Source organism: Nothoprocta perdicaria, unplaced genomic scaffold, assembly GCF_003342845.1.
Source record: "Nothoprocta perdicaria isolate Ctin4 unplaced genomic scaffold, notPer1 scaffold_89, whole genome shotgun sequence".
In the NCBI taxonomy this organism is placed as follows: Eukaryota; Metazoa; Chordata; class Aves; order Tinamiformes; family Tinamidae; genus Nothoprocta; species Nothoprocta perdicaria.
Window position 1 is genome coordinate 2,103,073 of NW_020456187.1, and position 16,807 is coordinate 2,119,879.

Here is a 16,807-nt window from a genome sequence, read left to right on the forward strand (position 1 = left end):
GTGGATTCCCATATCATTCTTTCCTAATAACTCTGCCTTCTTCACTGGACTGTTCTTTGCTGCCTAGTGTGCTGCATTTTTGAGGAGGTAGGGCCTGTGGCTGTGATCTCAGGAACAGAAATTATCATCAACATTAGGTCCAATATGCTGTGAATGATCATGTGAGAATCAGAGCTGAAAACATGTTTGTTTTGCCTGTCTTTTAATCCTCCATCCCAAATGACTCTGATGTCTGAATTCTTGCTTCTCTCAATACTGGATTGCCTGAATCTCTCTCGAAGCCCTTCATTAAGCACACAGACAAGGCTCGGAGTGAGAATCTGCATAAATTCCCTTCCCTCTTCCTCTCTGCTTAAGACGTTTAAATTTTCACTTATCCAGCATATTAACTTCACTTGTAGGATCTCTGGTAGACCCCCCTCTCAAAATGCTGCACAAATAAGTGAAATAGCTGTGTTATTCTTTAAAAGCATGTACCTGATTTCTCCGTCACTGAGGTGGAGTGAATTGTCCTAGCTCCATTGACTTCAAAATTAGAGTGTCAAGGTTCCATCCCACACTTTATTGAAATCAATATTGGTGATCAGGACCACACAGCAACTGCTCATAAGCTGTTATCTTGATACTGATTCAAGTTAACTGGCAGTGACAATAAGTTCCACTGAATCAGATGGATCATTAAATTTAGGCACTCAAATCCCGAGCTGAAATTCAAGCCAAGTGCTAGCTGGAGGAAGTCACCATTGCTTGTGGTTTCAGATCAGGATACACCCCTTTTCATGTTGAATTGAAACAAACAGCATTGCTGTTTGTTGCAATTATGTGGGGTTTCCTTTTGTGCTGCATATTAACCAATTTGCTTTGCAAGTTTTCTAGCTGAGCATAGCTGGAGGGCACCTAAAAAACACTATTCACCTGCCTCAACAGTGCCTTCATCTAAACTTCTGTTTCCCAAGGGCAGGCAGAATAACCCTCCACACCAATAAAATCATCATATACTCAGCTTGAAAGCAATAAGACAAAATCAAATTGCCTGCAATAACAAAGACCGAGTCTTTTGATGGCAAGGGAGGAGGGGAGTGTCATTATGCACATTTTATTACTGCGGTTTTCAAACCTGGTAGGCGATGGGGATTAAATTCTCAGTTATTCTGGTCCTGTACCTGGATCATAGAGGAAAGGAGGAATATTTTAGGTATTCTGGGTACACTGTATAATTTGGCAGATGGAGTCTCCTGGGGTTGGGAGGAAAGGGGTGGAAGTGAATGGGAAGGCATGGTCACCCAATGGCAAGAGTGGTGGATAGCTCCAGAAGCTAACACAGATAATGGGGACTGCCCACCTGCCTTCATTTGCCTTCCCTTGGTTGCAAAGCAAAACACGTTTGCTTAAAGAAAAGATTGTTTATTGATTAGTAATCCTTTCTAACTTCATTGCCCCAGATGGTTAGGAATGGGAAGCAATTTAAGAAAAAATGTTCTGGGGCACATGAAGCTTAATTAGTGGGTTATGACAGAGCATTTTATCTGCATTGAGGACAAATTAAGGGCATAAGAATGGCTCGTGGAAGAAGCTCATGCTGCAGAAGTGGGGAAGGGGAGGGTTGCAGAGACGGTTGTTTTTACTGCAGATTTGCTGACAAGCAATAACGGATGAATCCAGAAATATTTGAGCATTTGTGATTATGTCATGGTGCCTTTATCTGCAAACACCTTTAGGTCACCAGTGGTTCTTGAGCACAAATATACAGAGTCATTGAACAATTTAGATCACGAATGACCTCTGAAGGTCACTAGGTCCAACCTCCTCCACTCAGTGCAAAACCAACCTTGAAATTAGTTCAGTTACCTTGTGCTGATCGGGGTCATGAGCCCATGTTCAATATGTTGTCTCTTACAGAGATGCCCTCCTGGAGGAGGGCTGCTCACTGCGGGGCAGGGGGTAGGTTTGCTGTAGCTTTCCCATCATTTCTACAACTGTCATTATAGCTTCCAAAGCAAAAAGGGGCCTCCAAGAGGTCTTAATGAAATGCATTTTAAAGGCCCTGTAGACCTGAGCACCATAAGAGACTCAAGCCAACTGAGAGCGAGTCTTCCTATTCCACACGTTCACAGCTGAGGCATATTTCTTACTGGAAGAGACAGTAAGGTATCTTTTATGGAGGAAAAGGAGAAAAAATATATTTACTTTTGTCCACCATGTACAGACAGGTAGGGATAAGGCACAGTTAAGTGTCAGGCTGTACTTTATGTGGATGAAGTATTATTCAGATAAGTTGGAGGCAAGACATCTGAGCAGAGGTAAGAAAAAAAAATACTGGTTTAAGGTTATTAAGCAGGAAGCGCCCTGCTGCACGAAATCTATGGGAAATTGCATATTCTGTCACATTTACTTATTGAATCCCAATTTCATCGTAGCATGAGGAAAAAATACATCAACCTCCCTTGTAGCTCTTATTAGATTTCCCAGCTTTTCAATATTAAAATGCCAGTGCTGGTAACAGTGTTTGTCTCTCTGTTTTATTCTCTCACCACGACCTCCCCTCCATAATAGTGCAGTAATGTAGATGTGATGGAGAAACCCCGGTGCAGAGATGCTCTGAACCCAAATGTCATTGGAAGAGCTGGAAATACCAACCTGATGCCCACAGACCCTTTCTAGGTTTTCATCCCCTCCCTTTCTCCCGCCAGAGATTGCCAAAACTTGCATATTATGCAGAAAAATTTAATTTATATTGGGACAAATGAGAACTTCACAGCAGGCAATGCACTCTGTCCTCTCCTTCTCATGGGAGCAATGCTCCCAGCAATGACCATAACTGTAAGACACTGGGACCATTTGCCCAACTGACACCCTACCATAAGACAAGGCGAGGATAAAATCAAGTCACAGTCTCCACCCAATCCCCAAGCTGCTCTTCCTGAAAGCTGAATATGTTACAGTGAGGTAAACCTGGAGGAGTAGGTCCTACCTACTTCCATGTTAGGTAGGACCATGCGTTTGAACAAGACTAGAATTTTCAGGACTGTTTGCTATATGCATTAAGGAATACTAACTGAAGTCACTCTCAAGGTCACCAGAATCTGCCCAAATCTCTGCTTTTGTTGCCTTTCTAAGGTTTCTCCAAGTCCATCTCCATGACCCACCTCCTGCAGCACCCTAGGAGAATGGAAGAAGGCAAACTCTCCACCAGAAGTTTTTCTCTGATCCTTTGTTCTTTCTTCTAACCCTGTAAGTCTTCCCTTGTTACCTAGGAGCAGTCAGAGGGACCAGCTCTGGAGTGAGCAGGTGGTGGATGTTGCAGCCACGGGCTGGAAGGGCTGTGCTGTGAAGTTATAGGTCGTTCTCTAATGTGCATCATATCGAGCTGCTGCAGGGCAAAAATGTGCAGCTTCCTCTGGTCTTAAAAAAAAACCCTCTCTTCTGTCTATAAACAGATCAGGGGAAACAAATGGTTCCCCGTTACTAAATGAGCAGGCCAGTGTTTTCAAGAGCAATCCAGGCTTTAGATTTCACAGGAGGTGGGGAGAAGAAGGCAGCTGCAAGCTGTCGGAGGGGATTTCTTTCCTCCATGCAGAAAAGACCTTGCCAATTTAGCCCAACCCTACAATGCTTTCCCGATCCACATAGCTCTAAGGAGGAAGCAGAATCATGTTGAACTCTGGTCAGTTCAAGAGGAAGCCCAGCTATCTGATCTGAATTTATAACAGGCCACAGGAGAAATAAATCCTGCATCTCCGTAATAGGAGTCAGAAATGGGACAAATTTCAGTCTGCCCGAGGCTCAGTGCAGATGAAAGCTGCAGCTAATTACCCAGACAAAATAAACAAATCTCTGAGTCTGCAGAATTGGTGGGAAAACCTGAAGGGAGCAACATCTTATGTGATGTCTCCAGCTCTCCTCTTCAGGCCACATCCTCCAGCAGTAAGGGCAGGACTTAGAAATCTCCAAGTAGAAAGTGGCCCTGACTTAGGGAAGACCTTCTTGAGGGCCTGCTGAGGATCTCAGTTCTTTTAATAAGTTTAAGGAATTCTGCATGCCTTTAAAGACAGGAACCGCTGCACCAACCTGCAAGGCTAAGCCAGGTCTGCTGGGGTTTTCCTAATTAATTACCTCGATTCTGACTCAGGTTGGTTCTTACACAAATCAAAGGCACTGTCAGGTGAGACGTGCAGGCATTAACATGACGTGCACTGACTTAGAGCCCAACAGCCCAGGAGGGATGGGAGCTGAGTGCCTTAGTTGGACTTGGATGAACAGCCATTAAAAAAAAAGGACTAAAAAGCTAAAAAGACCTCTTCTGAGGCACTCTCTCTGAATAAAAATAGCAGTGTTGAAGCAGCATTTTCTAACCTTAAATCTCAGCGTATTTTTCCAAAGGAAGGTCAATGCCATTGCTCCTTCTTCAGGGATTTGGGAAAGGAGCTGCTGCTTTTAATAACTGTGTTGCTACCCCACACCATGGCCCTCTTTAAGAGTGCTATTGCTCTCCAGGGATTGAGGAGAACCTCCATTCTGGAGATTTGGATGTAGTTTCCCACCTTTCCATCTTTTTCCTATCCTCACTCCTTTAAAGAGAGCTGTGTGGCTAGGTCCTGTTGTGGAGGTCCAGTTTGCCCAACCTTGGCCAAGTTCTCTCTTGTTCTTCATCCAAGCAAACTCCTTTTCCCAATCAGCAGTGTCTGGCCATCTGCAGAACATGAAAAAGTCTTCCCCTCCTATATATATATACTATACCAGGCTCCAGTGATACCAACCAGCATTGACAGCTGTGATAAGAAGGAAGATATAAAGTGTCTAGATGAAATATGAGCTGAATTCAGTTATACCAAGAGTAAATTATTGTCTTTACATTCATATGTGAATTGTCCTATCTCTTTGCCCAAAACCAAAATTTTGAATGCAAAATGTGTTCTCTATAGATGATTTGCATGTGAGAATGTCATCATAGGGAGGAGATTTGCTATGAATATCAGAGATTATTGCAAAGATGTGGAGAATAGCAGTGAGTTTAAGAGACATTTATTGGAACAGTAAGATAAAGAACTAGAGAAGTGAAGTCAATGATCTTCTTGTCTGTGAATGATGCTTAACATTTACCACAACTTTTATTTTGTGGTAATGTGCCCTGCCTGTTTGCTGAGTGTGTCTGACCAAAAACGTCAATTCATAATGAGTTTCATATCCACCATGTGACAGCACATTTCTTTCACTGCCTGGAGCTAGAGAGGGAAATAAACCTGTATTTCTTCTGTCCAGACTGTGGATTACAATTATTGCTACTGGTGTAATAAAAAGTCAAGACTGTCCATTCTTTCCTACACAGAAGAAAATTCTATAGTTAGTAGAACTTCTCTAGATTGGAATTAATGCAAATAAAATCAAAACCACACATGCCATTTTTAGAGGATTAGAGCAAATTCTTTTAATACCAGAATCTGCTAACGACTATGGACTATGTTTCACAGGTGGTATGCTCGGTAATTTTGTGTAGCATCAAAGATTTTGCAAGCAGAAATATGATCAAAATACCACTTCAGCTTCACTAGGTCAATACTTTTAAAATATAAAGCTGTTCAGTTGGTAAAGAGTTTTATTTAGTTTCTGTGTTTAACATTAACCTAAGACATTTTCTTAATGGAAATCTTTTTGTGCACAGGGACAGCCTAGCCCTGTACCTATCCCACAAGGCACTGAAATGCTGATCCTAGGTAGATTTATTGTGTTTATTTTTTTAGTCATATTAACACATCTCATGTTGCAGCCTCCTAATCTCAGGGAACAAGAACACTGTTGTTAGTTGGAAAGCTGAAAAAGAGCAGTTTAATATGTATACTGAACATTCAAGAAATAAAAGTATGTGCAAGTTAAATCTCTTAGTTTTGTAGTACTTTATCTTTCGACAGGTGTTTTCTTTAAATCAAGTTAGAGAAAGGCTTATGTGGGAAGTGTCATACAGCATAAAAAATAGGTGATCATCTTGATGATGGTCTAGCAAATAAAGAGTGACAGATGATTTTTTGGAAATGGTCAGACTGGGTTGATACAAAACCCTGTCTAATTCAAAGAGAAAGCACATTATCCATCTGGAGGAATTCAAGATAGCATAAAGTGTGCAAATGAAGAACTACTACCTAGTTTAAAATGTAAAAAAGAAGCTTTAAATGAGTAATGAAATAAATACACCTAAACTTTCTTGCCTCAGCCTATTTGCAAAAACAAAATGTTAGGAAAAAGAGGAATGCCCATTCTCCGCCAGCCCCACCCCGCCCAAAAAAAAAAGGCAATGGAAAAGTGAGTATTACAAAGTAGACAATTTGCACTGTATATGGTTGGTCAGAACAGAAATATATGTAAGTCTTTCACAGCCCCTGTGGTCACATCATCATGCAGATCGCATGTGTGCTGTGTCAAATTAACATCTAGTCAAGCAAGTAGTGAGTTACCCCACACGACCTCCAAACTCTGCAGTACTTGTCTTCTAGCCACATGCATGCTTTCTTCTTGAAGTTGTTGCCAGTACAAATCTACTGCTTTACATTCCCCTGCACCATTTGCAGAAAGAGCAGAAAAAGGAAATATTCAGAGTAATGCCCAGGCGCTAAACTTCAAGCAGATGAAGGAAAACACGTCCTCCTACAATTTGCCTGTGGTCTTTGTCTCCAGGAGATATCAGCATCAGGAGCTGATCAGCAAGCTTTTCCAAAGACTTTTGCAGCTCCTCAGAAAATGAGCCCATCCAGAAAAGATACTAGGAATGAGTACAGGGCTCTGGGAAGCTTCTGCAGTCTCCAGCCTCAGCATGCCAGCCAGCTTCCAGCTAAGGAGCATTATTTTTATTATACTGAGAATTTTGGGCCATCTCTCCTCAAAGGAAATCTTACCGTGAATGGTTCCCTCCTGGTTTGCCTTTATATATGATGCTGTATGTATACCCTAAGTAATCCTCTACAAGGTGAAAAGAATCCCTTTTACTAATGACTGAGAAAAAATTGATATGAAGCTTTTAGTATCACTGGCATTGATGGAAATTACAAAGAATTTTCCCTTTTATATTTGAAATTGTCTAATGAATGCCTAAACCATGAGAAAGAACAATACATTAGGACACTGTCTTCAGTTATTTTGTAGGAGAGGAAATGTGAAATATCAGGGGTAAAAGATCTTCTTTATATTTTTTCAAAAATTTGAAAGTGTTGTCAACAACTTGCAAGTTTCCCACCTGTTCTGTTCACACATGAAAACAACTTAGTTCTTTCTCCTGAGTGATTTTTAATGTATAGCAAGAAAGCACAGTGTTGACAGCTCTCCAATTTTATTATAAATCTCATTATACTTCTTTTTTTTTTTTTTTTTTAAGCCAGAGCCACATATTTTAAAACATATGATGATTTTTTGGGTGAAAATATTTATGAAAAAGTGTCAACTATTTTTGTTTTTGTCAAGAAATTTGAAGACTATCAAGTAGCTCTATTCAAAGACCTTATAGAGATCACTTACAATTCCTATTTTTTGTTTGAAATAAAGGTTGGAAATATCATTCCAGAGGAGCACAATTTAGGAAGTTAAACTATGACTTAAATCTATGTTTTTGCAGGGGATCTGTGCTATAACTTTTGTATACTTTGTGATTGTAGATAACGAACAAGAAAGAAGCAAAACTGCTTCTAGGATAGGGAAGTCATAAGTAGGCTGCTGTAAAGAGTAACTGAATCTAAAAATAGATGGGAATTCTGTCTCTTTAAAGTTGTGATAGCAACAACTGCAACAAAAAATCAAAACCTCCACAAGGGCTGTTATCCATGTCTGTTTTGAATGAACATTTCCTTTGCTCTGCTCCTAGGCAGGTGGGTTTTTGCTTTCACCTGAAAGAACAAAATTAAGGTCTTCAGGCACCTAGCAGGACAGATAAAGTAGATAGTAGATAGTGCATTCATGGCCCAAATTCAGGTGAAATCCCATGTTAGGCATTCCTGTCCTGTCAGTGTCAGAAGGTGAGAACCATAGCAAGAAGAGCATTATGCTGAAGCCTCTTGGTTAACTCAGGAACAGAGGAGTGAGATCCTTCTTCCTCGAAGTTGGGATTATCTTCACTATTGCATGGCTGAAAATTAAACTAATCACACGGAGTTCCTAGATTCTTTTGGCCTTGGCTGGTGATTTGATTTTGCTTCCAGGAGGGCAACTTGAATTCAGGCCCATTCAAAAAAGGCCAATGTACAAAAAAGGCAACAGTTTTGGGCATCTCCATAGTATTGCCTAAGAAGTCCGGCCTCATTAGAGACCAACCTCCACAGGTTGGTCACTTTACACAAAACTTGTATTCTGATGGAAAGAATCCAGGTGTTTCACAACCTGTTTACTCAAAATATAGGGAGTGGATAGACCTTGTGTTGTGGATTGGCCTTCTATAAGGAGAGAAACTGACATTTACATCCAAAATCCAAACATGGTTGAGTCTGGCTTTTATGATTCATGTCCTTGCTGTGCTAGTCTTGACAGATTAAGAGAATTACACACCCATGCTCCTCTTATTTACACGGACGAGTTGGTTTGTGATTCCCTATAGAGTTCATTTCCAAGCCCCTTGTGCTCTATGAGGGAAGAAATTTCAGTAACCATCAGCTGTGGCATTGATCCTTCAGAAAAATTAACCAAGTGAACTGAGACTTACTGTGAAATCAGTGATGCTCAGCAGCCGCTAACTTCATTTGCAACTCACCAGTGTTAATGCATTTAAAGTATTGATCCTTCCTAGTGTGTTTTGCAGCTCTGGCTCCCTTTTGGCATTGCTAGCACAAAGGTAGCTCTCTCCAAAGCCAGAATGAACAAGTCAAACCCTTTGACCCACTCCAGCCTCAGAACAAACTCATTATTCAAAACACTTTTCAGTTTTGGTGTTGCAAATGAATTGATTGGCAAAAAAATAAGACAAAAATCAGATTATTGCAGAGCATGGAAAAAAAGCAGAGGAAAACATCCTGTTGTCTGAGGGGAACAAATTCCCCCTTCCTTCACCTCTCCCATTGCTTGCCTTATTATTACATTATTGTGTTACCACTATTTTTATGCAGCTATATTACATATGGGATTAAGAAGGAACACAGAGAGCTGTGGCTGTGCTCTGAAGTCTATAATTTGGACTTTCATTGCCCTGCAAAACCAGTGAGACCAAGGGATTTACCCAATAACCCTTGTAGTACATATTTGGCAATTTTTGGAAAAGCATTATTCTTTTGATCATTTTCATCATTCAGGATCATGTATGCTCTGGAATAAATGCCTTAGGTTTAAATTAATTACCAAAACAAACTAGCTTGATTTTCTTTGTTTATATTTTTGTTTTGCTTTTGCAGCAAGAATTTGCAAACTGTGCTCAAAAACAGCTTGCTCTCTATGTAGTTTTCTCTGCATTTTCCATCGTTTTGTTCCCTGGGCTTTGCAGTGAGCTTGCTTACACAGTGCTTTTCCTTGTCCTATTTAAGTGCTTCTGCAGAGTGTTCATGGTAAATTAGGTTATTCTACAGAACAGTATGAGAGACTTCTGCAAGTCCCCTTTTTTTGCTTCAGCTGTTTCCCCTTCGTATAGATTACAAGCTCAGAACAGTCTGTTTTTCTCCAGTTCTTGGAAAACATCAACCACATCATGGAGGCTACTGCTTAGCAGAATTGCCTTCTCCATAAACTACTCCTGGCACCCCTAAAACCCCAGAATCCCCAGAGAGCCCCAAATTTCCGTTTTTAATTATTTTACCTATGTTTTCTGTGCACTACCAAGCTCCGCTCCTCAACAGTGATCACATACATGTTATGCTCCCTGCCTTTAAATGTCACATCTGGACATTTTCTGGTGCACACATCTCATTCTTTACAATGTGCAGGTGTCTTGTCCTGACCTTCATTAGCGCTGTGACAGATTCCAGCCATTCTGCTTGTTAGCCTATTATTTAGCTGCTTGTCAGGCACTCTCTGCAGCTCCCTATTACTTCTGATGCAGAGCTACAATAATTAGATGACTTGTTTTTCAGGCATCCCTAGCATCGCTCGAATCTACTAATTCAGTAATGTAACCCTAACTAGGATGAAATATTGTCTGTTCTTAAGCCATTCGCAGTGGCCTTTTTCATCTTTAGTGACACAGAACAGCTTGGGAGTTGTGGTGTGTTGAAGGGGTGGATCAATGACTGGGCACCCTGATCTAAGACAGTCACAAAGAAGAAAGGACACTTGCCTTCAACCTACAACATCTGCTGATTTCCATGGAACTCATAGTAGAATTGCAAACCTGGCAAGCGACAGATGGTTCCTGTTCCCCAGAACTGTGTTACCATGGGACATCTCCAAGATACATCTCTTAAATGGAAAGACAAATTCCCCCCTTCATGGTAGAACCATATCCCCAGCATGATGGAAACATCTCCACAATATGAAGAAGCACTGAATGCCTAATAGTCCTATATTCTCTTCTAATTATCTCTTTCAACTTCTGTTCTTCTACCTAGCTGCTCTGCTGCCTGGATACACAGAATGGTTGAGGTTGAAAGGATATATATGGTTAGGTTCGCTTAGTCTTTTGGCAGTTGCACTGTATTATGGATATGTCAAGAACTGTAACAGGAGGCATCAGCGTGTCTCAGGACTGGACACTGAAGCTGAAGAAACCCATGGTGGAAAGTCTAGTTGAAGGGGGAGAGTGTCCCCACCAGTGCATACAAGTGCTCCCAGGCCCATGTATTCCTGATGGGTTAGCACAGCATCTGTCCCTCTGTCCTCTGGCTTCAGGCACGCTGCCTATAGAGCAGGAGACAAGCAGGAGCAAACGAGCTCTTTCCTCTTCCACCCTGGGATCACAGAAAATAGGAGATATCCCTGACGAAAACAATGGAGAAAGGCAAAGGAAGGATGTTTCTTCTTGCACCTTCTCCCTCTTCCTCTGAGAAAGACACAGTCTGGTGTGAGAATGTCTAAGGCAGTGGTCTAATGGGCTAATGAAACCCTATTCCCACAGGGTATATTTGCCCCTCCTTGTCACTCATCCTTCTGCCTGGTGCAATCAGACACACTTCCACGTGGATACTGCGTGTGACCTTTAGTGGAAAGGGAGGTTGCTGTGGCTGTGACTATTCCTGAGCATCAGCAAAACAGGAAGACAGGGCTCAGTTGGAAACGCGCTGTATAAGTGCTTGTGTGTTTTAGATACCGGGAGAACAAGCCTAATTTATTATGAAACAGAAGTTAGCTTTACATTTTCATAATTAGGGAGGATGCTAATGTTGCATGATTGGAAAATGTCACCCTGCACAACTAATTTGCCAGTGGGGCCTAATTGAAGTTCAGCATCATCTGCATCTCCTCTAGTGATAACTTTTTTGCAAGGTGTTGCAGAAATGCAGAAAGTTATTAGGAGACAGAAATTTATTACCTCGTTTCCTAGCACATAGAGGAGTCTGGCAGGGGCTGGCCAAAAATAAGCAATACCAAAGTCCTGAGCACTCAGGCTGGTGTAAAGAAGCTCTCCGTATAATCACAAATGACCGGGTTAATTGTCCCATGGCTGTTTGAGAGAATAATAAATTCCTTGGGCAATCTGTCTTGCAAAGCTGCTGAAGAAAGCTGGATTGGGCATGTCACTGTATCGCAACACAAAGGTATGGATGGGCCTGCCCTTATCTAAAGGACACTTGGGATTACTTTGTGTTCTGAATACAGAAGGGACACAACTCCTACAGCTCCTACAGCTCAGCCTGTTGTGTTCAAAAGTGTATATAGGTACATGTCTGAGCACCCAGCAGGAGTATGTGGTGTTTTCTTCCCGACTCCAACCATTTGAGATACAGGGACTTCCTGAATTAGTTGTTATCCATTAATTTAATAACTCTCAGTGTATTTTTCTTCTATGAAAAGAAGAAGTCTTTGCTCTTCCCTCTGAAGCCATGTAAACTCTGAGCATCATCTCTATAACCTGTGGCAAGTAATTCCATAGCTCCATTACATCTTCTCTAAGATAGCCAAGCTTTTGCTTTGAACAAAACCAAAAAAAAAAAAAAAAAAAAAAAAAAAAAAAAAAAATCTCCATTAATCTTTCTGTGACACTCACTATTTTATAGCCTGCATCACATATCCTCTCAGTTGTTGCTGTCTCTGTAGTGTGCTAGATTATGCTCTCGTTTCTTATAGATAGAATATTCTGACTTTTTGATCAACCTTGGCTTCATGGGACCCTTCATCCCTTGCCTCTCCCCATTTCTCTTGGATATGCATAGTTTCCTATTCAGAAATGGTCTGGGAACAACACAGGGAGCCTAATGCACACAGGGGCTTCTGCAGGTACCCTTGCATCAGACACAGTGAGAGAGTTCAGATTATTCATTTCCGTTGATCATCTCAAGGTGGGCCTCCATTACCTGCTTGGATAGGGTTTACAGGTTAATTCTTTGGTTTTGGGGTAGCTTGAGTTCAGAAGACAGCAAGTAAGCAAATTTGGACATAGAGAGAGGTAGGGATGCAGGTAAGAGAGAGGTTAGGATGCATCTCCTTACTGCCAGCTCATTGGGGCATCTTCTGGCACTCAGGCAGCTCTAGGATCTGGGAGAGCTGAAAACACCAAAGCCAAAAGGCTGGATGTGTTTGGCTCTGGGATGGCTCTGTCCAATATGGCTCAGAAAGAAAAGCTCTTGGCTCTCCTCCAAGCTCCTTTTCACCCTGCCAAATCCCTGTGTGCGTGAGGGGAGGCTGTGGTCCACTGTGAGCTGGATTCCTCCAAGCCACCCACTGCATCTCCACCCCTGTTCAGTTCATTCCATGAAGGACAAGAAGAGAGGCTGAAAGTTCCCAAGCTGTCCGCCTGATTGCCATCTGCCTATTTGCTCCCTGGGACATCCCATCTGCTGGACCAGCAGCCTTTTGAGTTCTTGGGAAACTCCAGTTGCACGTGGCTCAACCCCTTGCTCCCCACAAAGCCACTATGATTTACTGCCTGACATGAACATGCAGTGAAATTTAATGTCGTACACCCTCAAACACACACGCACCCATTTAATTATGTCTCTCCCTCCAAACCCTGAGCATATTTTATGTCTCACTCTGCATGGAGAGATATAACACATGCCTCACGCACAGGCCCTTAATGAGAGATTTAACGTAAACATATGCAGAGCTTTAATGAAACATACACACACAGACACACATGCATGAGCCTCGGTTTAATGTCCCAGTGCTGTCCTGTGGGGAAATTGCACCAGCTCTATAAAGACTCCTGCACTGCATTATAGGAGAGTTAATTCACTAGAGGAAACTATAATCTGATTTCAGCTTTACAAGCCAGCATTATTATTCTTTTCCTTTCTATTCTTTCATGCTTAAACTGATCCGCTGTCATTCTTTGTCTCTCTCCATCTTCAGCTTGTATTGCTTTCAGTGCAGCCTGTCTCCATTTTATTTTCCACCTCCTAATATTTAATTTCATTTTAAAGCCTGTCCATCCTTTTTCCCTCCCTCCCGCTCTTCCTCCTGCAAATCCCCCTGATGATACAGCTTTCCTCCTGATTTCCTCTCTGTGATTTCTCCTCCCTTTCTTCATTATCAATATGTCAGATTAGGATCTGTCAAGAAAGTAGAATCAACTGTTCATCCAGAGCGTTAAAGCCTAAGAAGGATTAGTTACCTTGTTGTAAAGGACATTTTCATTTTCTGTAACTGGAATACATTTAAAGATTCTCATCATCTAACCAAAACACTGGGCATTGGACCTGCTCCACTGGGAAATGGGCAGCCCATTAAATATCACTCCTTGGTGAATCTCTTAGAGACTTTTTTGCATGTGGAGAGGAGACAATGCATGAGAAGCAGACTGCCAAGAGAAAATACAGGAGATGAAGTCCCAGGTCTTGGCAGTTACCTGGAGTTCCTGAAGTGAGAGACTTCTGAAATGACAGCAGTCTCATGAGCAAACTGCTTTGATCACAGGAAATATTCTGCTATCCAAAATCACCCGAGGAATGATTTCAGTAGCTAGCAGTAAACCTCGGCCCATGACCTATTCCCAGACTACTCCTTCCCACTAAGGGAAGGGAGATCAAAAATTAATACACATTATTGTTTTGGGGGCTCCACCTTATTGTTTTTGGGGCTCCACCTCACTCACAGGGTAAGGCATAAGCAGAATAAAGGCAAAGACTGTTAATGTTGCCTTTCTCTTGGAAGGATTGAGGTAATGTGAGTTCCTGAACACTCAGCTCAGAATAGATCATGTAACTCCCAAGGTGGAATGATAGGTCAACAGCAAGACATATAGATGCCTCCTTGCTGTCTTACTAAGCCCTAACAGTACATCACATAGGGAAATCAGGCCTGGAGAAATCAAGCATAACTATCCCTATGACAGGACAACAAAATAAAACAATTCATAAGAGAATGGGACTTGAATATTTCACTTTTCTACAAGGGGTTCACTTCATGCTGCCCACCTTTTCCCTCTTCCACGTGTAAGTTATATCATAGGATGCACAATGAGGATGCTTAGGAACATCTTCAGTCACAGGAGGATTCCCCCAATATCCAATGACCTCAGTACCTGTCTAAGACCTCACACCATATCTGGCAGTGGACACAGGCAAAAGTTTCTAAAATAAGGTGTCAGAATGCTCGAGGAGAGAGAAGAATATTAATTTGTCACTCAATAATGAGGTATCATCCTAATACCCAAGAGATTAATTTAAAGTATGGAACATAAGATGTTAGATCCCTGAGAGGTTTCTTTAGCATTTGCTGTTATAACTTCAGAAGTTCTCGTTATCCTTAGGAATGTCCAAGCGGTCTTGGGGTCTGGCTGAGTTCCTGGTCTCATTGACATTATATGGAAATGAGTTCTTACAACTAATTACATTTGGGATGGCAAGAAATTTCCTTTACATTGAACATCCCCTTGTTCTTGTTATACAAGACAGAAAGAACATTATCTCTTAGTCTACCTTCCTCTTCTTATGTATATTCTCTGCTTGTGCCCTTTCCTCCCATTTCTAATGTAGCAAGGCACAATTTTCTAGCCTGTATTTATAGGAGATTTTCACCAGACTGTTACTCCTTTTTCTTACCCTTCCCTGGAATCTTATCTGCCTCTGTGTGTAGATATGATGGCATTCCAGGTGAGTCATGGATGCAGTGGTTTGTATGGCTACACTGCATGATGCTCTTTAATTTTGACCTGTTCCTTCTTTATGCCATGCATTAGGAGATGAAATCAGTGAGAAACCTCATTTTTTTTCTTCATTATTTCTCTGTTTGTGAAACTTCTGACTAGGCAGATACCTGTTGTCTCTGAAGCAGCTCCTAATTCTGCTGAAATTATTGAGAGCTGAAGGGAACTCTTGAGGTTCCAAGGGGGTATGTGAACTTTCACTGGAGATATGCCCCAAAAGGGCTCTTAATATGGGAGGATGAGGCCATACTCATCTTGATCAAAGGATCATACAGGCATGAGAAAGAAATGAGAATAAACTCGTCATGAAAAGGTGGCAATGAATGCTCATTTGCTTCTTCTGTGCACACTACAGGGGATGCTCTGGACTCTTTGAGATATGGGACATGAATGGATGTGAGCATGTACGGAACAGGGACTGGTGAAGACCAGCTCCGGAATGGTGTTTGCAGTTTGACCCCAATGAGAATGTCATTTTTTACTTGCCCAAAGGCAATGATTCCTGATAGTCAAGAAGCTCATCTGATGCTCAATTTCACACCTTCAGCAAATCCAGCCACATCAATCAGTTAGGGTCTTCTGTATGGCAAACTGATATAGAAGTTATGTAGTATTTCCTTAAAAAGCTGGGACAGCGTCATCTCCCCATGTGGAGCACTTTCTTTTCTTCAAACAAGACTTTTTAATGGATCTGATTTGACTTAAGCCAGAAAGTAAACTAACAGCTACATGACACTGTGCAGGGAGATCAAAGGGAGTTAAAAGTAAGTGAGAGAAAGCAGAGAAATGCATGAGGCAGAGAAGTGAGCAACACGAAAGACGGCACCGGGGTGAGAGTGTAAAACATATTGCTCATGTAGAAGGTGAGGTTTGTGGAAACTGTGGCATCTTTCATATGATTTTCTCCTAATCAGAGTGCAGAAGTAATAAGCAGAGGAATATTTTCCCTACGTTGCATTAAAATGCCCATCATTTCCCGTCTGAAGCCACTAATTTCAGAATCATTAGGGGAGAAATTATGAAGGTACATTTGACTAGATTGCTTTTCTGAGGGCATCTCTCATCAACCTCCAGGTGAGGACAACTTTTGCATTCTCTATCTGATGGTTGAGAGCACAGGCCTCTGCTCTCAGACGCTACATCCTATTGTAGAGAAAAAAAGAGCAAAGCACAAACTTGTGATTCACACCATCTTGGATGAACTCAGGAGACGCGATTTCATGACTCCCATCTAGCATCTTGTATTTTTACTTCATTTTTGCTGCTTAACCCCTGGGTTTGCATATAACCCCATCTTCCTCCAGTAGATATTATCAGGGCTTTGTTGTCACTATTGCCATGTCCAGCAAAGGAAAGAAACGGGCCAGGAGAGGGGCAACAGTCTACCCAGGGCTACATAGACAACACAGAGTCATTTTGCATCAAGTAATGCAACCTCCTCCAAAAAGGATCCATACATCTCAGAGCATTGAGAGAGGAGCTGCCTCCCAGTACCATGTAGATCACTCTTGTGTCTCATCTGTCACCTTTCTTCAGGATGGTGCATGGTATTCATATTTGGAATCACATATAATTCCATACTCACCAAGCCCTACATGACTTAATTTAGCC